The 24437-nt window shown below is 37.8% G+C and overlaps 1 non-coding gene across 1 annotated transcript; it reads left to right on the forward strand.

The window, feature by feature from the left end:
* Nucleotides 1–23490: 23490 nt before the first annotated feature.
* LOC121216801 (small nucleolar RNA R71) lies at nucleotides 23491–23597 on the forward strand. The gene has a single exon (XR_005913020.1). It is a non-coding gene; the product is annotated as a small nucleolar RNA R71 (small nucleolar RNA).
* Nucleotides 23598–24437: the final 840 nt, after the last annotated feature.

Below are 24437 nucleotides of genomic sequence, written 5' to 3' on the forward strand. Positions count from 1 at the left end.
GGTTGTTCATCTCAATCACAGTAATGGCATCTTTGAAGTATGAAATTCCGCTGTTGGATCGCAACACCAGATTTGCATTGTGGCAGATTAAGATGCAAGCAGTTCTTGCGCAGATAGATCTAGAGGATGCCCTGCTAGGGATAGATAAGATGCCTTCGATATTAACAGATGAAGAGAAGAAGCGTAAGGATCGAAAGGCGTTAACACAATTACATCTGCATTTGTCCAACGAAATTTTGCAAGATGTAATGAAAGAGAAGACTGCCGCTGCATTATGGAAGAGGCTAGAACAAATATGTATGTCGAAAACTCTAACAAGCAAGTTGCATTTGAAGCAGCGTCTTTATGCTCATCGTTTGGAGGAAGGTGCATCTGTACTCGAACACTTAACAGTGTTTAAAGAAATTCTCTGAAACTTGGAGGCCATGGAGGTTCAGTATGATAATGAAGATTTAGGGTTGATTCTACTTTGTTCGTTGCCCCCGTCTTATTCAACCTTTAGAGACACGATTTTATATAGCCGCGAGTCTCTCATAGTTGATGAGGTTTATGATTCTTTAACCTTGTATGATAAGATGAAACATCTTGTGGTTAAACCCGACTCTCAGGGAGAGGGTCTCATTGTTCGTGGGAGACAAGATCGGAATGCTGATAATGATCGTGGTAGGACCCAGGAACGGAATCCTCATGGTAAATCTAAGGGTAGATCGAAGTCTTCAAATAGAAGTAAAACTTGTAACTTCTGCAAGAAGAATGGTCACATTAAATCTGAGTGTTATAAGCTACAAAATAAGATTAAAAGAGAGGTTGCGAATCGAAAGCGAAAACAACCAGAAAATTCTGGTGAAGCTGATGTTGTAGAAGACTACAGCGATGGTGAACTTCTAGTCGCTTCTGTCAATGATTCTAAAGTAAGTGAGGAGTGGATACTTGATTCAGGTTGCACCTTCCACATGAGTCCCAATCGGTATTGGTTTACAACTTACGAAACAGTGTCTAAAGGTGTTGTTTTGATGGGAAATAATGCTTCGTGTAAAATCGCAGGTATTGGAACAATTAAAGTTAAGATGTTTGATAAAGTTGTCAGAACACTTAGCGACGTACGGCATGTTCCAGAATTGAAAAGAAATTTAATTTCGTTAAGTACTCTTGATTCAAAAGGGTACAGATACACAGCTGAAAGTGGGGTTTTAAAGATTTTCAAAGGGTCCCTTGTTGTGATGAAAGGGAAGACAAAAATTGCCAAGTTATATGTTTTGCAAGGTTCTACTGTTACTGGTGATGCAGCTGTCGCTTCCTCTTCCTTGTCTGATGATGATATTACTAAACTTTGGCATATGCGCCTAGGGCATATGAGTGAGAATGGCATGGCTGAATTGAGCAAAAGAGGACTTCTTGATGGGTAAGGAATTTGCAAACTGAATTTCTGTGAGCACTGTGTTTTTGGGAAGCAAAAGAGAGTTCGATTCACTAGAGGAATCCATAACACGAAGGAAACGTTGGAGTATATTCATTCTGATCTGTGGGGGCCATCCAGAATGCCTTCGAGAGGTGGAGCTAATTATATGCTAACCTTTATTGATGATTTTTCCAGAAAAGTTTGGGCGTTCTTCCTAAAGCAGAAAAGCGATGTGTTTTCCGCATTTAAGTCTTGGAAAATTATGATTGAAAAACAGACGGGAAAACAGATAAAATACCTCTGTACAAACAATGGCTTAGAGTTCTGTTCTGACGAGTTTAATAGATTGTGCAAGTCAGAAGGGATCATGAGACACTTGACAGTTCGTCATACTCCACAAAAAAAAGGTGTTGCAGAACGAATGAACTGAACGATCATGGAGAAGGTTCGATGTATGTTGTCAAATGCCAACTTACCAAAGTTATTTTGGGCAGAAGTAGCCTCTACTGCATGTTTTTTGATCAACTGATCTCCATCCGTTACCATTGAGAAAAAGACTCCACAAGAGGTATGGTCTGGTAATCCTACTAATTATTCTGATTTAAAGATTTTTGGGTGTCCTGCGTATGCTCATGTTGATAATGGAAAATTAGAACCGAGATCTATTAAATTCATTTTTTCTTGGTTATAAAGCTGGTGTAAAAGGCTATAAGTTATGGTGTCCTGAAAATAGAAAAGTTGTGATTAGCAGAGATGTTGTTTTTGATGAAACTGCTATGCTACCTAACTTATCTCTTAAAGACTCTTCCAATAAAGAAAACCAAAAGCAGGTGGAGCATCAGATTAATACAGAATCAACTCCTCAAGCCAGTACAAAAATTGAGAATAGAGTTGCTCCTTCACCGCAATACTCTATCGCCAAAAACAAAACAAAAAGAGAAATTAAACCTCCAAAGAAGTATGCCGAGGCTGATCTAGTTGCTTATGCTTTAAATGTGGCTGAAGATATAGATGCGAATCAAGAGCCATTTAATTATTCTGAGGCGATTAGCTGTGAAGACTCAGAAAAGTGGATGTTTGCTATGTAAGAAGAGATGGAATCACTCCACAAAAACAGAACATGGGATCTTGTAAAACTTCCTAAAGGTAAAAAGGCTGTTCGTTGTAAATGGGTCTTTAAAAAGAAAGAAGGGACTCCAGGAGTTGAAGAACCCAGATATAAAGCAAGGCTTGTTGCAAAGGGTTACAGTCAAATTCCAGGAGTGGACTTCACAGATGTGTTCTCTCCAGTTGTTAAGCATAGTTCGATTCGAGCTTTGCTTGGTATTGTGGCCACGCATGATTTGGAGCTTGAGCAGTTAGATGTAAAAACTGCATTTCTGCATGGAGAACTTGAGGAGGATATTTACATGCAACAACCAGAGGGTTTTACAGTCTCAGAAAAAGAGGACTATGTTTGCTTGCTGAAAAAGTCCCTTTACAGTTTGAAACAGTCACCAAGACAGTGGTACAAGAGGTTTGATTCCTTTATGACTTCTCATGATTTCAAAAGAAGTAGTTTTGACAATTGTGTCTACTTTAAGAAAAACAGTGATGGTTCTTTTGTGTATCTACTTCTTTATGTTGATGACATGTTGATAGCAACAAAAGATAAAGTAGAGATAAGAAAGGTCAAAGCCCAACTAAGTGAAGAATTTGAGATGAAAGATTTAGGACCAGCAAAGAAGATACTTGGTATGGAGATTCTTAGAGATAGAAAAGCAAGTAAATTGTACCTAAGTCAGAAGGGGTACATTGAGAAAGTTCTTTGCAGGTTCAATATGCAGAGTCTAAGCCTGTTAGTACTCATTTAGCAGCTCATTTCAGACTTTCATCAGCTTTGTCTCCACAATCAGATGATGAGATTGAGTACATGTCACATGTTCCATACTCTAGTGCAGTAGGATCTCTCATGTATGCTATGGTTTGTTCACGTCCAGATTTATCATATGCAGTCAGTGCAGTTAGCAGATACATGGCGAATCCTGGTAAAGAACACTGGAAAGCAGTTCAGTAGATTTTAAGATACTTACGAGGTACTACTGATGTTTGCTTACAGTTTGGAAGAACTAGAGATGGAGTCATTGGGTATGTTGATGCTGATTTTACTGGAGACCTTGATAGAAGAAGATCTCTCACAGGTTATATCTTTACAATCGGAGGTTGTGCAATCAGTTGGAAAGCCACTTTGCAAACTACAGTCGCTTTGTCTACCACTGAAGCTGAGTACATGGCGATTACTGAGGCTTGTAAAGAAGCTGTTTGGTTGAAGGGACTCTTTAGTGAACTTAATGAAGACCTTCAAATCAGCACAGTATTTTGTGACAGTCAGAGTGCCATCTTTCTTACAAAAGATCAAATGTTTCATGAGAGAACAAAACACATTGATGTTCGGTATCATTTTGTTCGTGATATTATTGCTCGTGGTGATATTGTTGTGAGCAAAATTAATACTCATGAAAATCCTGCAGATATGATGACTAAGTCACTTCCTATAACCAAGTTTGAGCATTGCTTAGACTTGGTTGGTGTTCATTGTTGAAGTTAAACCCTTAAGGGGTTTTATGGAAGAGGTGGAGAACTTGTTTATTGAAAGTTCGCGATGAAGAACTTGTTCATTGAGAATTTGTGTCAAGGTGGAGATTGTTAGAATTAAGTGACCCAAATTCTTATTTAAATAAAATACGATGGAAAATAAAATAAAAGTAAAATCCATATAGAACTAGACTTCTTTTATTTTATTTTAGAATAAGGTTTTTTAAACCTTATTAAACTCCATCTATTTTATATTGATTAGGATAAGGTGTTTCAATCCTACTAGAATATGGCTTTACAAGCCTATAAATAGACATAGTCTATTCCTCTTGTATTGATTCAAATTTTCGACATAGTGAATTTTCTTCTCCTCTGCCCGTGGTTTTTTTCCCCGAAAGAGTTTCCACGTAAAATTTGTGTGTTATTTTATTTTTCTTTATTTTATTTTATTTTATTTTTTTCACACAGTTACAATATTATTACTAATGTTATCGATTTGTTACATTTTAATCACTAAACCATTAATTATCATTAACGGTGTAATGACAAACTGACATGTTAGATTATATTATCATTTCAGACGGAAATTTGAAGTCAAATTGTAGTACTAGACTCTATACCTTTTTTTGTTTTCAATTTTTGAGCAATTTAATAAATATTCAAACTCTTTTATTTATTATTAATATCATATTAATTTAATTAATTAGAGAGAAAATAATCATAATATTATCACTTAATTATTTTAATTAGTACATATTAATTTTTATCATTTATCTATTAATTAATTTAAATTAATTTAGAGAAAAATAATTATGACATAGTATGCGATGCTATCATTTTCACTTATGATAATTTCAACTTGGCATGTGGGGCTTAATAATTGGTCAAAATAATTTCTTTGTCTATAAATGCTTCCTCAAGACTTGATCACGTACACGAATTTTTTAAGTGTAACAAGTGAACTAGTATTGGAATTTGATTTGATTTTGATGTTTTGTGCTGCTTTACATTAACATTGTACACATAAATTTCAAGTCGAAAGTTGCCTTGGAAATTCGAAGTCAATTTTATTGATAACTTTGAAAGAAAATTTACAATCATTAGATTTCTTTACAAGGAAAACTCATTTGATTCTTCTCTCCAGTTTGACTTTAATCCAAGGTAATACATGCACGAATGGGGCGAAAATTATTAAATTTCAATCACCAAAACTGTCAATTTTCAAGCTTGGGAAATCAACATACTTGAGGCACCGATGACCTCGAAACCCTAGCAGAGGAATGGGGAGCATTTTTTCCTTTAAAAAAAAAACTAAATGGCCAAATGAAGTTTGGCTAAAATTTTTAGATTTATACCACTTACAAAATGACACCGTTTTTGTGCCTCAATTCAGGACGCCAAACGACGTTTTTTCAGCCCCTGGATCGGCGCGTTGACTCGACCTAGGAAGGATCCGCGCGTTTTTAATAAAGGGGCAATTTGCTCCTTGGGTCCTTCCGCATTATCATTGCTATTCAACCTTGTCCTAGTTATGTTTTCCTTTTATTTTAATTTGGCCCGACAACTTAATTTTGGATTCAATTTGATCCTCGAGCCATTTAAGCGCATATATCTGAACGCAACGTTTTGGGGTTTGGGACATTTGCAGTTTTAATCCTCAAACATTTGTGCTCATTTTATTTCGGCCTACAATTATGTTTAATGATTTGTTTTGTTTATAAATTATCCCTTTGATTTTGTTTTTCCTTCAGTTAAGTTTTTTAGTTATTCATTTTTAAAAAATAAACATATTATTCTAACACATTATTTTAAATTATTTTGTTGATTTCACATTTTTATTTTATTTTATTTTCATGTGCATATTTTTTTATTTCAAACACTTTCATATATTATTATTTTTATATATTATTTATATTAAGTTTTTCATTTCATATATTGTTTACTTAGATTGACATATATATTACTTTGTATATTACTTACTTTAACCTTTTATATATATTATTTATTTTGAAATTTCATTTATGCATTATTATTGCACATACTATCTATTTTTGTTTTTATTTTTGATACATTTCAAACTTTCATGTAAATTACTTACTTTATAATATTTATCTTAAAATTTATTCGTATATTACTATTTAATATATTATTTATTTATTTTTATCCTTTTACCCTTTTTAAATTCTTATATCTATTACTTGTTTCAAAATTTTTGTATTGTTTAAATAGTGATGTTTTCAAATTCTCTTTCTTTCATATTATCCATTTTATTTTAAAACTTGTTATATTTCATTTGCGAAATTTGCTTGGAATTTCTTATTGGCTTTTAATTCATTTGCTTTCGGTTATTAATATTAGTATTTTTATAGTATATGATGTGTTGCCATTGCATGTGCCCTAGTTTGTTCCTTTGCGTTTTCTTATATTTTTGATTATTCATGTAATATTATTGCCTCGTATTTTTATCTCATGCTTGATACTATGCTTGTATATATCTTATTATTACACTAAGTTTCTAGTTCCCGCTTTCGCCCAATATCGTTTGTCTTTTATCCCGAACAAACCCAATAAATGTATTCTGAGCCAGTTTTATAATCGCTTATTTGGAAGCTTTTCAAAATAAGGCAATATTTGGTGTTTGGAAATTTGGGAAATCGTGCCCTAACGTGCTGGGTTTCGGTTTTCTGTTTGACCAAATAACTAAATATCCTTTTAATTGTGTATTTTGGAAATCATGAGACGGTCTTGGTTTCAAGGGTTTAAAATGTCGTATCCTAACGTACTGGATGTGATATTTTAATCCTTCGGGACAAGAGAATCTTAACGTCCAATTCGAGTATAAAAACGTTTTTAAATGGGATCGTATTTTAAAATATTTTCAAGTTGTCGACACCAAGGCATTCATTAATCAATTGATATCAATTTTGGGCATTACGGGGGTGCTAACCCTTCCTCGTGCGTAACCGACTCCCGAACCCTTTTTCTCGAATTTCGTAGACCCAAATCATTGTTTTAATAAATCAAAATGTTTTATTAAAATTATCAATCTCAAGGTGATCCGATCACACCTCGAAAAAGATCAGTGGCGACTTTATTTTTTGTTTTTAAATCGACTCCCGTTTTTCAAATAAAAATGGTTTCGACAGCTTGGTGACTCCTCTTGGGACCAATAAGAGAGTCAAGCCGTAAAATTCATTATTTTCTATCCTTTTGTTTAAAATTGAAAATTTTATTTAAAAAATCACGCTTCTTTTGTCGCATCTATTGGTGTCATGTCATATGTTTGTTATGGTTTAAGATCCGTAGGATATTCCTGCATCATATTGCATGACCTTTGTGGTCACACCTTTTAAGTGAGAGTGAGGAAACTATGCCTTCGTAAGGTTTTCACCTTCATATGGGCTAGTGGACTGCTTCCGGGGTACATCCATACCTATGTCTTCGTGAGGTTTTCACCTCCGCATAGCCATAGGGAAATGTGTTCCCTTGAACTGAACTCGATTCGCATGAGCCTATAATAGGTGGGGGTCGAGGAATCTACTAGTTCAGGTACCCTTTCTTAAAACCGAGCCACATATAGTGAGCTCTAGGAGCCTGCCCTAGGTAGAGCTATGCTGAACCCTAGCGATTACCCAGATAGGTGTTTGATTTTTTTTATTTGCCTTGATTTTTATTATATGATAGTGAATTGTTGTGTTTGTTTGTGGCTATGATTGCACGTCATTTCATATTAAAGAAGTGTCAATTCCTGTCAATTATTAAATTGGAAAGCTTGTTATGGAGAACGAATTCCTTGATAAAGTGAAGGATAATATGGTTGTCCGTATGTGGTCAGAGAAGATGCAACTTGAGAAAGGAGATAGCCTAGCTGAGGGATATATGTCAGAGTTGTGGGACATCACCCGTATCAGTGTAACACAATATGAGTTCCAAGAATTGAGGGATATATGGTCCTGTTGGGATGGTGAGACTAAGCAACTGTTCTATCAAAATTACGGCGACCTATCCTACTTTGTCGACGTAAAGTGGACAAGCACTTGTTCCGAGCTATGGCTCAGTTTTGGAACCCTACATATAGTTGTTTCACTTTTGGAAAGGTGGACTTGGTACCTACTGTGGAGGAATATACAACTTAGCTTCGTTGTCCAAAGGCTCAAGTCGACAAAACTTATTCTAGGGTTACTAATAGCCCAACTTTTCTAAAGAAATTAATGAGTATCACCGAGATGAGTGAGCAGTGGGTTACAGCCCGAATTCAGCAAAAGGGTGATGGTAAATGCATTCATTGGGTGAGTTTGAGGGACCTGATCGTAGCACATCTAGATATAAAGAAGAAAGTTGATATCTTCGCTTTGAGCATCTATGGTTTGGTAGTTTTCCCCAGAGCTTTAAGGTATATAGATAAAGTAGTTGCCGACTTATTTGATCGACTTGACAAACGGGTCACACTAGTTTTGGCAGTTTTAGCCGAGACGTTCAGATCTTTGAGCGCGTGTCAGAGGGTAGGCGAAGGTAGATTCGTTGGATGCGTGTTGTTGGTTTGGTTCCATGGTCATTTCTGGAAGGTCGATAAAGTTTCTTACCGAGTCTTCTCTGAAGATTATTCCCCGTTAAAGGAAGTAGCAGCTATACCAATGAGGGGTGACATATCAGGGGAAAGGTGGATGACGATTCTTCAAAATCTCCAAGAGGAAGATGTTGAGTGGAGAGCCCATCGGATAGTTCCTGATGAGATTCTCTACCGGTGTGGGAGTTTTGACTGGATACCTCTGCCTGGAACCTGGGGAGCAGTTGGATATGCCCCTTTGCTTGTTTTAAGGCAATACAAGTCAAGGCATTTTATACCGATAACATATGGGCTAGCTCAGAGTGAGTTCTCGTATAGTGGGAACAATTATAAGAAGAAAGTTCGAGAGATTTCTGATGCTTGGAAACAGACACTTCGGATGAAGAGATTAGTTGTAGGTTCAATGACGACCCCCGAATACATGGGGTGGTTGAATAAAATGATCAATGATAATATCCCGGGGCCGAGTTTAGAGGGCGTTCGATCGAGGGAAGAATACTTGCAAGTAATCCCCTCCGAGCTAGAAATCATAAAATAGGACTTCAAAAAGAAAAACTCAGAGTTAGGGAAAAAGATAGAATAATTGAAGGAGGAAAAGATGCATTTGAGGTTAGACGCCGTTGTCCAAAAACTTGAGGCCGAAAAAGTTAAGAAAGGGAAAGAGGAAGGCCGAAGAAGACTTGGACAGTTTGAAGACTAATTATAAGAAGTTGTGTATGTCGATGAGAACGACCGGATTGGGAAAGATATCGGAGTAGTGGCAACAAGAAATTCAAGAAGAAAAGGCTAGAGCTGATCAGTGGGAGAAGAGGTTCCATGATGCTCAAGCATGTGAAAACCCCTTAAAGAAAAGCTTGGTTGAGGGCGAAGATGAGAAGTAGATATTAGTAGCTCGGGTAGCGGAGTTAGAAAAGGCACTGCATCAGCATCGTGGTTGTAACTTCGACATTGAATTAAGAGTCAACTTGAGCAGTATCAAAGATTTGAAAAGGAAAGTTGAAGAACTCAAAACAGCGCTACAGAACTACGACCTTCGAATTGAATTCCTTGAGTCAAATAATTAGAAATGGAAGGAGCAACTTCGTCGATTGCAAGACCAGGTCAGGGATAGGGATTACGTCATGGACGAACCCATGGCTTAGATTCGAGAATTGGTTGATCATTTACAGATTTTAGCAGTTCAAGTTGATGTACCGAGTGTGAAAGACGAGTTAGAGTCGGATCGGGGTCGAGAGATGGCTTGGATTCTTAAGAAAGTTAAAACTTTGAGTATCAAGGCAAAGTCGTATCTATAATTTGTTTTATGTAAAGGATTTTGTTTTCTAATAAAATCATTCTAAATGGAATTAGATCAGAATCGACGCCTCTTTAGTCTTGCATTTATCTCATGCATTTGCATTACATCGCATTATGTGCATTAAACTTCACAAAAGAACCCTAATTAATTAGAAATCGTATTATAGTTACCCTGGAACATCACTACTACACACGGAGAAAAACTAAAGTTATGGATCAAAGGTTGGAAAAACTGGAACAAATGCAGGAGGAAATGCAGGATCGGCTACAAGCACAGATGCAAGAGCAACTGACCAAGATTCAGTAAGACATGAAAGATCAGATATTAGAATCGCAAAAGAACATGATGAATCAGTCAACCTAGTTACTGCTTGGAGGGCCAGGAAAAGGAAAGAGCCCTATGGTCAACCTCGGGGATGACAGTGAAGACCCTATTTATCCACCAGGTTTCACCCTAACAAATACCTCAGCACAGCCCAATGCATATCCACCTAGGGTGTCTGTCATTATTAGTCTTTAGCATCAAGTCGGCATTTCGGCATTAACACACTTCCCGACAGGCTCAGGCACAGGAGATAATCTAGAAAATCCCGGTGTTCCTAATCTGGATGACATGATGGAGGTAGAAAAGGCAAAAGGGGAATTCCCAAAGCAACTGGAAGACCGATACAAATGGCTGGAGGAGAAATTCAAGGCGTTAGAAAGCGTTGATTATCAGTGTGGAATGGATGCTAAGGAGTTAAGTTTGGTTCTGGATCAATGCTCCCTTCGAAGTTCAAAATACCAGAGTTTGAAAAATATAATAGAACCAACTGCCCTGAGGCCCACATCACGATGTTTTCTCGGAGGATGACTGGTTATGTCAATAATGATCAGTTGTTAATTCACTGTTTCTAGGACAGTTTGACTGGGGCTGCGGTCAAATGGTACAATCAGCTGAATCGTACCCAAGTCAAATCATGGAAGGACTTAGCACAGGCCTTCATGAGGCAATAAGGTCATGTGACAAATATAGCATCTGGCAGGATCACATTACAAAATATAGAGAAAAAATCGAGTGAAAGTTTCCGGCAATATGCTCAGAGGTGGAGGGAAGTTGCTACACAAGTCCAGCCGCCACTGCTGGAAAAAGAAACAACTATGCTCTTCATTAATACCTTGAAAGCACCCTTCATTAATCACATGCTGGGAAGCACAACTAAGAGTTTCGCGGACATAGTGATGTCCGGTGAAATGATAGAGAATACAATAAGGTGCGAAAAGATAGAGGCTAGGGAAAGCACCAGTAGGTCGGCCCCGAAGAAGAGAGAAAATGAGGTTAGCAATGTGAGCATGGGTTATGCAAAACCAATCACGGTAAATCAACTGAGAACGGTGGCTATGGGCCAGCAAGCTTTGCCAAGACAAGAGCCCAATACAAAGCAAAACACGGAGAAGCTCCAATTTACACCCATTTCAATAACGTACCGGGAGCTGTACAAAAGTCTATTTGATGCATACATTTTATCCCCTATCTACTTAAAACCGTTGCAACCCTCATATCCCAAATGGTACGACGCAAGTACTCATTGTGAATACCATGAGAGAATAACGGAACATTGATAGAGAATTGATTCTCTTTAAAAAAGCTAGTCGAAGGGCTTATCAAAATGGGCGTTGTGAAGTTTGATGGTGCACCTAGTGTAGGAAATCTGTTACCCAATCATGCTGATAATCGGGTGAACGCGATAATTGAGAATGTGGGGAAAAGAATCAAGTTGACTGTTGTAGAAGTAAAAACCCCGTTGATGGGGGTTTGGAGGAAAATGGTGGAAAGAGGTTTAATCATGCAAGACTTAGGGAGCAAATTACGAGAAGTGAGGAACTATTGTGAGTTCCATGGGGAGGAAGGCCATGAGATTCAGAGATGTAATGAATTCAGGGTCCTGGTGCAGGGTCTAATGGACAACAAGGAGCTAGAGTTCTTTGTGTTCACTAAAAGATAGGACGTGTGCACCGCAGGAGAAAATTCGGTAGAGAAGGTCACTGAGGTCAATCACTCGATGGTGATTATCACACGATTGAGAATCAATTATGTCGGAGCAAAAACGGCACCGAGGGTGTTAATTCAGAAACCCGCGGCTTTTTCTTATAAGGATAGCAAAAGGGTGCCCTGGAATTATAACTATAATATGCCATATTCAGGAAAGGAGAGTCTGGTCAGCACGCCAAATACAAAAGTCAATCTTGAAAAAGGGAGGTCCCTGATGATTGAACAGGGGGGAGAAAGGACAGAACCACTGGTTAATGAATCGGTAACTGAGAATGAAGCTAAAGAATTTTTGAAATTCCTAAAACACAGTGAGTATAGTGTTGTGGAACAGTTGCACAAGCAGTCGACACGCACATCGGTACTGGCTTTTCTCTTAAACTTAGAGATAAACCGTAACGCGCTGATGAAAGTTTTGAATGAAACCTATGTTGCTGAAGACATTTCAGTGAACAAGCTAGACCGCCTTGTCAGCAACATAAACACCGATAACTTCATTTCTTTCAGTGACAAAGAGATACCCCCAAGGGGCATGGGATCCACCAAGGCTCTGCACATCACTACCTGATACAAATGGTATACACTACCAGGGGTATTAATTAACAATGGATCGACACTGAATGTCTTGCCCCTGTCCACATTGAACAGGTTGCCTATAGATAGCTCTCATATGAAGACATGCCAGAACATAGTGAGGGCATTCGATGGCACCGAAAGGAAAGTGATGGGGAGGATTGAGATACCCCTTCTGATCAGACTAAATATGTACGAGGTAGACTTCCTTGTGATGGACATCAGGCCTTTTTATAATTGTTTATTAGGGAGGCCTTGGATTTACTCGGCGAGGGTAGTACCATCATCATTGCACCAAAAGCTAAAGTTGGTGACGGAGGGCCGACTGATAACCATTAATACGGAGGAGGATATTATCGCATCCGTTACTAGTGAAGTGCCGTACATAGAAAATAGTACTGAGGTGATAGAGTGTTCCTTTCGATCATTAGAGTTCGTAAATGCAACTTTCATCATCGAAGGAGGAAGGATCTCAATGCCAAAAATATCCGAAGCTACGAGGATGAGCCTACGACTGATGGTAGGAAAAAGGAGCATTGCTTGAAAGAGGAATCAGAAAATACCTCCATGGATGGGTTGAAGCGCTAGGATTGGCTGACAAGCGGGATCGTTTTGGCTTGGAGCATAAGCCAGACGCCAAACAAATGAAGGAAGAGCTAGGGAGGAGGTAAGAGAGACGAAGGGCATGATTGAGTGGGGCTGAGGTTAAGTGGGAATCAATGATTTTTCCCCATATATCTAATACATTCGTATCAGGAGGAATTATCCATCCTGAACTGAATATGACAAGAGAAGGAACGACTGAAGATATGATGAAAAATTTGAGCATCAACGCCATATCTGAAGAGGGGGTGATGGAAGAAAACTTATCAGGCATTTGCCCTTATGAGCTTGGAAGTGTTCTGAACAACTAAGCTGCGGAAGAAATTCCTGTAGTTTTTAAAGCTAATACAGAGTAATGTTCAAAACACATTTGTTGTTTTAAGCCTAGAAACAATAAGAATCTTCTGTGAAATAGGCTCAGGTTCAAATATTTTAATTTTCAATAAAAAATGCACTTTTGTGTCTCATTCTAGGCAAATATTCTTTTGTTCTCTCATTTCATTCATAATCATGCCATACAAATAAGCCACTTTTAGATTCATTCCTTGGATATTCTTTCATGCCTACAATAGGTCTCTAGATATCAATGATACGAGCGATGCTGCTATGAACCCAGAGTCTCTTTTTGTGCGGGACATGTGTTTGGATGGATCTCAGGATTTTGAAGATGACAAAGACTGTGGGTTATCTCTGGATTTGTTAAGGATGGTAGAACGGGAGGAGAAACAGATTCTCCCCTATAAAGAGACAATTGAGAATGTGACTTTAGAAGAAGGGAAATGGGTGAACATTGAAACTTGCATAACTGAGGAAACAAGACGGAACCTCATTAAATTACTGCAAGAGTTCAAAGATATCTTCCCTTGGTCATATCAAGATATGCTTGGGTTAAGCACTGATATTGCAGTGCATCGTATCCCCATAAAGGAGGAGTGCAAACCTGTTTAATAGAAGCTTCGAAGGATGATACCCGATGTTGCAGTAAAAATAAGGGAAGAGGTCAGGAAGCAATTTGATGCTGGGTTCTTGCAAGTAGTTAATTACTCAGAATGGGTAGCCAACATTGTCCCTGTTCTTAAGAAAGATGGAAAAGTGCAGATGTGTGTCGATTACAGAGACTTAGACAAGGCCAGCCCAAAGGACAATTTCCCACTGCCTCACATCGACACTTTTCACTGTTCTCCTTCATGGATGGTTTCGCTAGATACAATCAGATAAAGATGCATCCTGAAGACATAGAAAAGACCACATTCATAACCTTATGGGGAACTTGTTGCTATAAGGTGATTCTATTCGGGTTAAAAAATGCGGGAGCAACGTATCAAAGAGTCATGGTAACCTTATTTCATTACATGATGCAAAAGGAGATTGAGGTTTTTGTTGACGATATGATTGCAAAATCCCGAATAGAAAAAGAGCAACATACAGGTTTTGAAAAAATTGTTCTTGAGGCTGAGAAAGTTTTAGCTAAAACTCAATCCAACAAAATGTACTTTCAGGGCTAGGTCAGGAAAACTATTCGGTTTCATAGTCAGCGAAAATAGAATCGAGGTCGACCCCGACAAGGTCAAGGCTATACAAAAATTGCCCCCGCCGCGCACTTAGAAGTAAGTTCGAGGTTTTCTGGGAAGACTAAATTACATCGCTTGGTTCATTTTGCAACTAACTGAGAAATGTGACCCCATATTTCATCTTCTCAAGAAACAAAACCTAGTTGTGTAGGATGATGAGTGCTAGAAGACCTTTGACAAGGTTAAACAATATTTTTCCAATCCCCCTGTGTTAACGCCACCAAATCTGGGTAGACCATTGATACTATATTTGACAGTATTTAACAATTCAATGGGATGTGTGCTTGGTCAACATGATGAGACGAGAAAGAAAAAAAAGGTGATATACTACCTTAGTAAGAAATTAACTGAGTGTGAAATGAGATACTGGCCAATTGAGAAACTATGTTGTGCTTCAGTTTGGACAACTCAGAGATTGAGTTAATACATGTTGTATCATATGACTTGATTAATCTCGAAATTAGATCCTCTTAAGTACATGATGGAGTCAGCCACTCTGAATGGAAGGATGGCAAATTCTGCTCTCCAAATTTGACATGATCTATGTGGACCAGAAGACTGTGAAGGGGAGCGCAATAGCAGATTTTCTAGCCAGTAAAGCTTTAGAAGATTACGAGTTTTTGAACTTTAATTTCCCTAATGAAGATTTAATGGATGTGGCAACTACCAAAGAAGACACTCCAGAAGATCATCATTGGAAATTGAATTTTGACGGAGCGTCAACTACCGTTGGTAATAGAATTGGGGCAATCTTGATATCCCCAAGTGGAGATCATCATCCATTCATTTGCAAATTGCATTTTGATTGCACAAACAATATGGCAGAGTACGAAGCATGTATCATGGGAATCCGTGTAGCCATAGAGCATAAAATCAAGACGTTAGAGGTATATGAAGATTTCGCACTGGTGATCTATCAGCTCAAAGGGGAATGGGAAACAAGAGACCCAAAGTTGATCAACTATCGAGAGCTAGTTCTGGATTTAATTAAGGTGTTTGGTGATATCACTTTTTATTACCTCCCGCGATATGAAAATCAGATAGCTGATGCCTACGTTAGCTTCTATGATCAGAGTAAATAAACAAGAGGATATGAAACCGATTCAGATGAGTATTTGTGAAGCTCCAACTCATTGCTGCAATACCGATGAAGAAGAAGAGAGAGATGATTATCATTAGTATTATGATATTCTACGATATGTGAAGAATCGTGAATACACTGATCAGGCAACTGAAAATGACAAGAGAACATTGAGGTGGCTGGCCAGTGACTATGTTTTAGATGGGAAAATCCTGTATAAAAAGAGGAAAGATCAAGTGCTGCTAAGATGTATTAATGCTGTTGAGGCAAGGAAAATCTTGAAAGAAGTACATGAATGGGTTTGTGGGACGCATGCTTATGGGTCCACAATGGCCAAGCAAATAATGAGAATCAGGTATTACTGGTCCATGATCGAAGGAGATTGCATCAGTTACACCAAGAAATGCCATAAATGTTATGGATACAAGATCCATGTGCCTCCTTCACCTCTTCATGTTATGACTTCTCCATGGCCTTTCTCAATGTGGGGCATGGATTTCATTGGGCTGATTTCAATGAAGGCTTTTAACAGACATCGATTCATTTTTGTGGTTATCGATTACTTCACGAAATGGGTAGAGGCTATTTCATACGCCAGCGTCACAAAGTCGGCAGTCAGCAAGTTCTTGAAGAAGGAGATCATATGTCGATATGGCATGCCAGAAAGGATCATATCTGACAATGAGTTAACTTTGAATAATAGTGTGCTAGTGGAAGTTTGCAGTCAGTTCAAGATTAAGCACCATAACTCGTCACCATATCGCCTGAAAAAGAATGGGGCAGTTGAGGTAGCTAATAAAAATATCAAGAAGATCGTGGGGAAAATGATTGAGACCTAAAAGGATTGGCATGAAAAGTTACCATTTGCTCTCTATGCCTATCAAACATCGGTCAGGAATTCTACCGAGGCAACACCTTATTCATTGGTTTATGGGATGGAAGCAGTTTTGCTCATTGAAGTTGAAATTCCTTCTCTCCGAGTTTTATCAGAGTTGAAGCTGGACGAAGCAGAATGGATCCAATCGCCGTATGATAAGCTAAACTTGATTGAAGAGAAAAGGTTAAAGGTTATCCATCATGGTCAAAAGTACCAGAAGCGAATGATGCGAGCTTACAATAAAAAAGTTCACCCTAGAGCATTCCATGAGGGGGACTTGGTATTGAAAAAGATTCTCCTTATGCAGAAAGATTTCAGAGGGAAATGGATGCCAAACTGGGAAAGACCTTATGTGGTAAAGAAGGCTTTTTCTAGAGGAGCTCTGATATTAATTGAGATGGACGGTAAGAGCCTGCCTAAGCCAATAAATTCAGATTCAGTCAAGAAGTACTTCACTTAAAAAGAGGCTAAGGCGAAAACCCGCAAAGGGCGCTTTAAAAAAAAAGAAGAGAGGGAGAGGCCAGGGGGAAACCCGCAAAGGGCACATCGAGACCAAAGGGTTTTTGAATTGAAAACCCAGAAAGGGCAATTCAAAATTCGATTGAAGATGAGACATGTGATAGTCTGCTATGCTTGAATTAACAAAGAGGAAGTATGCTACGTATTGGGGCATCAACAAAGTACTCTAGATCTCCTAGGAACATGTTAACCTCAAAATGGTCCTCGAAGAGTCCGTATGGAGAAACTTAGGCTGCGATATTTAGGGCACTTATTTTTTCCTTACCTATTTTTGTATCCCGGTAATTTTTGCTTTCTTTGATTAATTTGTTCTTTTCAGATTTTGTTCCTAATAAATTTCAGTTTATCCATTTTTATAAAACTTTTCAAGCATTTTCTATTGACATAATGATTAATGGACTAATAACAATTTCACAAAAGGAGTTCTGCACATTACTCTGGAAGCTTCTAAATTGTGCAAGAACCTGAAGCAGGACAATTATTTAGAACTCATTAGGCCTAAGGATTGAAAATACTTGAGAAGAAAACTTCAGATTTTCTGTCAGTTGAACAAGAAGACATACATCAGTGATACAATCTAGACAAACAGTGAGCAATAATAGCTCAAAAGTTAAAAAAGGCATTCTCATGGCATTCTACATTCATACAAATGTCATTCATAATACATCTAGTTAGGAACATTTGACTCATTCTGATTATGGCATCCTAATCATTAGGCATAATGATAGGTGATATTCGTGACACGTTTGAAATATTTATAATGAATTGTTCTTAAAACTAACTATTATCATGATGAAGGCAAGTATACCTATCGAACAGTAGTATAGCTTTAGCAAGACTGGATTGTCGAATCCAAAGGAACTAAAAGTACTAGTAATGACTGTCTTTTTATTATCTAGCCTAAGAATAGTGGGGTTTGTTTAAACTAACTACTTAACTAAACTAAGAATTCATAGAAATTAGAATTAGGGGATTACTTTTGGAAAAACGATTGAATTAAGGCAATACCTAAGGAAAAATCCACCCAGAATTCACTTGTTATTTGACTCTGAATCGGACGATTTATTCATTTGACTTGATCCGTAGATATACCTAAGTTATATTATTATCCCTCTCGAGACTAACAACACCTAACCCTAGGTTGAATAATTGAAATCTCTTCTAATTAACTCCATAGGGTTGCATTAACTCGATCTATGGATCCCCTTATTAGGTTTCACCCTAATCCGGCAAAATCTTGTCACCCTATCTCTAGGTGCGCAACCAACTCTGCTTAGTTATGACAAATGTACTCTTAGACAGGGTCTATTCCTCCTCTGAATAAGAGCTTAACTTGAATCAATATCCTGGAATATCAAAACAAGAATTGAGAACACATAATTAAGAACAAGTCAAATATTTATCATACAATTCAGATAATAATAACAAGGTCTGTCTTAGGTTTCATTCCCCTTAGGTATTTAGGGGTTTTAGTTCATAACTAAAAAGGTAAACATCTCAGAAGATTAATGAATACAAAACATAAAAAAAAACCCAAAACTCCTGAAGGAAAATTGAGGGGAGATCTTCAGTCTTGATGATGAATCTAGCTTCTGAGATGGATCAATCGGCTTTCCTTGAGCAGTTCCCTACTTCCTCCTCTGTGTGTATCCTTTTCCTCCTCCTCTAGGGTGTATTTATAGGCTTTAGAATGCCTAAGAACCCTCAAAATTGGCCTTTTTCGGATTGGACTAAATTTAGGCTAGGCAAGAACACGCCTGTGTGCGATTGCTTAAGGCCGTGGTCAAGCCTGTTAAATAGGCACGGGCGTGTGGTCCACCCGTGTGAGTCGTGCTTCAATTTTTCCAAATTGACACAGCCGTGTGGTCTATTCGTGTGAGGAGGTCTAGGCCGTGTTGATTTCGTACGTTGGCCTATTTTCTCCGTTTTTGGCCTGTTTCTCATTCTTTTCACTCTCCTATGCTCACCTAAGTATAAAACATGAAATTAAGGCATTAGGAGCATCGAATTCACCAATTTTAAGCATGAAATGTGCTAAGCATGGGATAAAAATATGTATGAATTACAGTTTATCAAATACCCCCACACTTAAGCATTTGTTTGTCCTCAAGCGAAGTCCTCAACTCATAATCAAAATAAATTCTTCTCAACTTATAATTTCTATCGATATTATCTCAAAATAGTCCATAGGTAATCATACATTGAAAATTCAACTGAAAGAACATTAAAGTTTCAAATATTCTAAGTTGAGCATTTTATCATGAAAACATAGGTGTCTCCCTTCATTTAAGTAATTACCTTTGATTCAAAATATCACAGAGTTTCACATCCTCACTAAATATTCACTCAAATCACTCGAGGTGTTTAAGGACAATAAATGAAGCACTCAATAGTTAATAATGAAGAGTCATTACCATAGGCTTGCATGAAAATCAAATCTCCACCACTATAATTTGAGATGAAACATCAATCAAAAAGTCTTTAGAGGGTTGTAACGTGGCTTTGGTTAAAGGGTGTGGTCACAAGCTGAAAGAAAGGGTTAGAATCGAGATTAAATTGAAAAATTGCCTAACTAGAAAAATGACTAGTCATCAGTTGCGTACAACAGAGCTTTTTCTCAGAATATGAAATTTAACTTCTGTAGCTCAAAAGATCACTACTACTAATATGTATACATTTTTTTTAAGAACAAGTCAAATTACAAAAAAAAGAATAAAACATAGCTAAGCAATTATTCCAACTCAAATCTCGACAAAAATAAGGATCAAATTAATTTAAGGGATTTCAACAATAATGAGTTATGGGTTAATATCGAGGGTAAATCAATGAATGGGTTGTTAGGCTCAAGGGGGTTCACTAAGGGTTAATTGTGAAGGTAGGCTTTTATGGAGTGAGTGGGTTAAACCTAAGTGCCTTTATCATTTTGACATATCAAATCAACTGGTGTGGTCTTGACATGCATAATCAACCAAGTTCTAGAATAACAATTCAATACTAACGCACTCATAATGAAAGTGAGCATGAAAGAAATAATAGATGCTCTAAAGGCTCAAGACCTCTTAAAAATTATGGCTTTTTGATGTTTAAACTTGTGAATTCCAACTCAAGGTAATACATAAACTTGGGAAAACAACCTAAAAGTTTTTAATTCTTCAAAAATCAACTTATCATGCTTGATTCCCTAATGTCTTAAAGTTTAAACCCTCAATGCATAAATGCCTATGTTTTAATTCATGATATATCAATAAAAGTCATAAATCAATCAAAATTTATCCTCAACATGATATGAGAGCTTTTCAAGAGAACAAGGCAATCATTCAGGGATTTTTTTGATAGTGAAATGAATATCCCCCCACACTTAAGATGTACATTGCCCTCAATGTACAAAGATAGAAAATATAAATATAAGAAAGGGAGAGAAGTGAAACTTCCTGAGTGATGAATGAATTTCCTTGAACTGGAGATTTGGAGAATAATCGGCGTGAGGATAGAGGAGGATACTCCTTGAACTATGAATGTGCACGTAAAATAGTCAAATGGAGCTTAAAAATCATGAAATGAGTAAGAACTTCAACATGAAAAGGATGCTAACTACTCTAGATACGAAGTTTGAGTGATAGAAAGATGAAAATAACATGACAAGTGCATATTACTATGATAAATAACATTAGAAATCAGTAAAATAAAAGAGAAAAGAGTAAACAAACGCTAGAAAGAGGAGAATGAGCGTTAAAAAATAGGGTTAGAAGCGGCGCATGGGCATGTTATGGAGGCCGTGTGGACTTGCAGCGGCTAGGGTTTGGGATTTTGGGTGAAGGAGATGATGAATAGTAAAGGGTATTTATAGATTTTGGGACACACGGCCAGGGAACGCGCCCATGTTCCCCAATTTTTGCCCGTGTGATTTGCGAATTTTAAATTTGGGCGCGTTTGACAATTTCCCCACCCCCGTGTACCTTGGGCGTATTGGTGCGCACGGCCGTGTCGCACGGTCGTGTCTATTTTTGTTCGCTTCTCCTTCGCCCATGTATTAAGGGCCACGCCTGTGTTAATTTGACAGGTCTGCCCACGGTTGCTTGGCACGGGCATGTCGCACGCCCGTGTTAATTTGATAGGTTCGGCCACGGTTTCAATGCATGAGCATGTCGCACGCCCGTGTTATTTTGGCAGGTTCGCCCCCGGCCATGTCGCACGGTCGTGGCGATTTATCGTAGCCCGTGCTGGGGAAAATCTTTGCCCTGTTTCCACATGGTCCTAAGCACGCCTGTGTTCTTGGCCGTGTGTGTTTTCGAAAGCCTGCGTTCCATGAGTCGGCTAGTATGTTAAATGTTAAAACTAAAATTTAAAGAAATTAATATTGTTAGTGCTCGGGTTGCCTCCTGAGAAGCACTTATTTATGGTTTAAGCTCGACTTATCTTTCTATTGAATGGTCATGGTGGTTTGAAGGGTTTATACTCCTCATTCCTGCTGTGAATCTCATATAAATAAAGTTTTAGGCGGGTATTGTTTACCTTAAAAGTGCCGAACTTGGGATGATTTACCTCGACTGTACTGAATGGGAAAATGCTAAGTACCGTAAGAGAGATTTCTTCATTCGGTTTGGCAGTGATAATGTGAGGATCTTCGGCATCTAATAAAACTTTATCTCCAACCTTAAGTTGATTTGGAAAGGTATTGAGCTTGTTCTGGCGTAGTTTTGGTTTATCGTGTGTTCTCGGTTTATGTGTCTGCCATTCATCTAGCTCCTCGATTTGTAGCCTTCGTTCTTCATGAATAGGTCATCTACTATTGCTTGAAAATGACTCATATACTTCCTTTAAACTCATTTCTACAAAGTAGGTTGCACCATATTGTCAGTTGTAGTAGAATGGTTTAGACAATCACCTTCAATTTTCGAGGTGTTGCCGGAATTGCGAGCTTGAAGGGTGATTGTTTCGTCTCCCACATGAAGTGTGAGCTCATCTGTGCCAATATCAATAATCGTTCTAGCAGTTGCTAAAAAGGGTCTTCCTAAAATAAAAAGGGGTGTTACAATCCTCTTCTATGTCTAGAACAACGAAGTCAACGGGAAATATAAATTTATCGATTTTAATTAGCACATCTTCAATAATACCCCTTGGAAATCTTATAGTTTTATCTGTTAATTGAATGCTCATCCTAGTCTGTTTGGGTTTCCCAAGACCTAGTTGTTTAAACATTTTGTAAGGCATGATATAATACTAGCCCCTAAATTAGCTAATGCATTATTAACAACTAAACTACCAATTAAGCAAGGAATTGTAAAACTCCCTAGATCTTTCAATTTGTTGGGTAGTTTATTCTATAGAATAGTTGAGCAAACTGCGTTTAGCTTCACATGTGAAGCCTCGTCCAACTTCCGCTTATTTGCTAAAAGCTCCTTTAAAAATTTCATTACGTTTGGCATCTGCGATAGAGCTTCAATAAATGGTAAGCTAATATGTAATTTTTTAAAGAGTTTAAAGAATTTACCAAATTGTTCATTTGAATGGTCTTTCCTTGTTGCATTAGGGTATCGCACACGAGGTTTGGATTCTGTACTTATCGATTTCTGCTCATTGTGGTTTACCTCACCTTTACCTTTGCTTATCTCAGTTTCGTGCCTTGGTTCTGGTCCAAGTGTGACTAACCCTTTCTCATCTTGACTAGGAATCGCGTTGAGTTGCTCTATTGGGTTAGATTCTGTTTTGCTTGGCAGGCTACCTTGTGGTCATTCAGAAATCAACTTGGCAAGCTGTCCAATCTGAGTTTCGAGCCATTGGATCGATCCTTGTTGATTCTTAAGTGCTGTCTGGGTATTCTAGAAACGAGTTTCTGACACCGATATAAACTTTGAGAGCATCTCTTCAAGGTTTGGCTTCTTTTCCTGTTGGTAGGGTGGTTGTTGGTAGCTTGGAGGTAGTCTCTGATTTTCTTGGCCTCTCCATGAGAAATTTGGGTGGTTCCTCCAACCTGCATTGTAAGTGTTACTGTATGGATTGTTTTGAGATTGAGGATTATTACCCATGTAATTTAACTGCTCGTTCTCTATGTTGTGGCTATAATGTTGGTATTCTGAATTACTTGATTTGCCTCCACTTGCTTCGCACTACATTACTGGGTGAACCTGTGAAAAACTAAGAAAACCATCAATTTTCTTATTCAATAGTTCTACTCGATTAGAGAGCATGGTGACCGAATCAACATTATAAACACCAGCTGTTTTTGTTGGCTTTGTCCTCATGACTTGCCACTAATAGTTATTCAGGGACATCTCCTCTATAAACTCATAAGCATCTTTAGGTGTTTTATTATTGATGGTTTTGCCAGCAGCTGCGTCAACCATTTGTCGAGTCGAAGGATTCAGGCCATTATGAAAGGTTTGAACCTGTAGCCGAGTGGTAACCGATGGTAAGGGCATCTTTACAAAAGGTCTTTGTATCTCTCCCATGCATCATAGAGTGTTTCTAAATCCATCTGCACAAAAGAAGAGATATCATTACTTAATTTAGCCATTTTAGCCGGCGAAAAATATTTAAGTAAAAACTTTTCGGTCATTTGTTCCCAAGTAGTGATTGACCCTCGTGGTAACGAGTTCAACCATTGTTTAGCCTTATTCTTTAACAAAAATGGAAACAACCGAAGACGTATGGCATCATCAGAAACACCATTGATTTTAAATGTATCGCAAAATTCTAGGAAAATTGCCAAGTGAGCATTGGGATCCTCGTCCTGCAAACCATCAAACTGAACAAACTGTTGTATCATTTGAATTGTGTTAGATTTCAGTTCAAAATTGTTTGCAGCAATAGCAGGTCTAACTATACTTGACTCAGTTCTTGTTAAATTAGATTTAGCATAATCATACATAGTGCGCGGAGTAGGATTTTGATTAACAGCAATTGCAGGAGACAGCAGATTTTCTTGGTTGTCAGCCATCTCCTTAGTTGGGGTTTGAATATCGTCCTCTTGCTCGTTCTCTGTGTATCTTAAGCTTCGCCTTATTTCTCTTTGGTTTCTGCGAACTGTGCTATCAATCTCACTGTCAAAAAGTAATGGTCCTAACAGGTTTCTTCTAGTCATAAACTATAAAAACTTGCTAGAAGAAAGGGAAAAAGAAGAATTAGTAATAAAAATTAGAAATAAATTTAAATTGCAGTAAAAGTAAATGGCTAAAGTAATAAAAATCGGTGTTCCTAATATCTTAGTTCCCCGACAACGGCGCCAAAAACTTGATACATGATATTCGTGACAGGTTTTAAATATTTATAATTAATCATTCTTGAAGCTAACTATTATCACGATGAAGGCAAGTGTACCTATCGAACAGTAGTATAGCTTTAGCAAGAC

Source organism: Gossypium hirsutum, chromosome A02 (assembly GCF_007990345.1).
Source record: "Gossypium hirsutum isolate 1008001.06 chromosome A02, Gossypium_hirsutum_v2.1, whole genome shotgun sequence".
Classification (NCBI taxonomy): domain Eukaryota; kingdom Viridiplantae; phylum Streptophyta; class Magnoliopsida; order Malvales; family Malvaceae; genus Gossypium; species Gossypium hirsutum.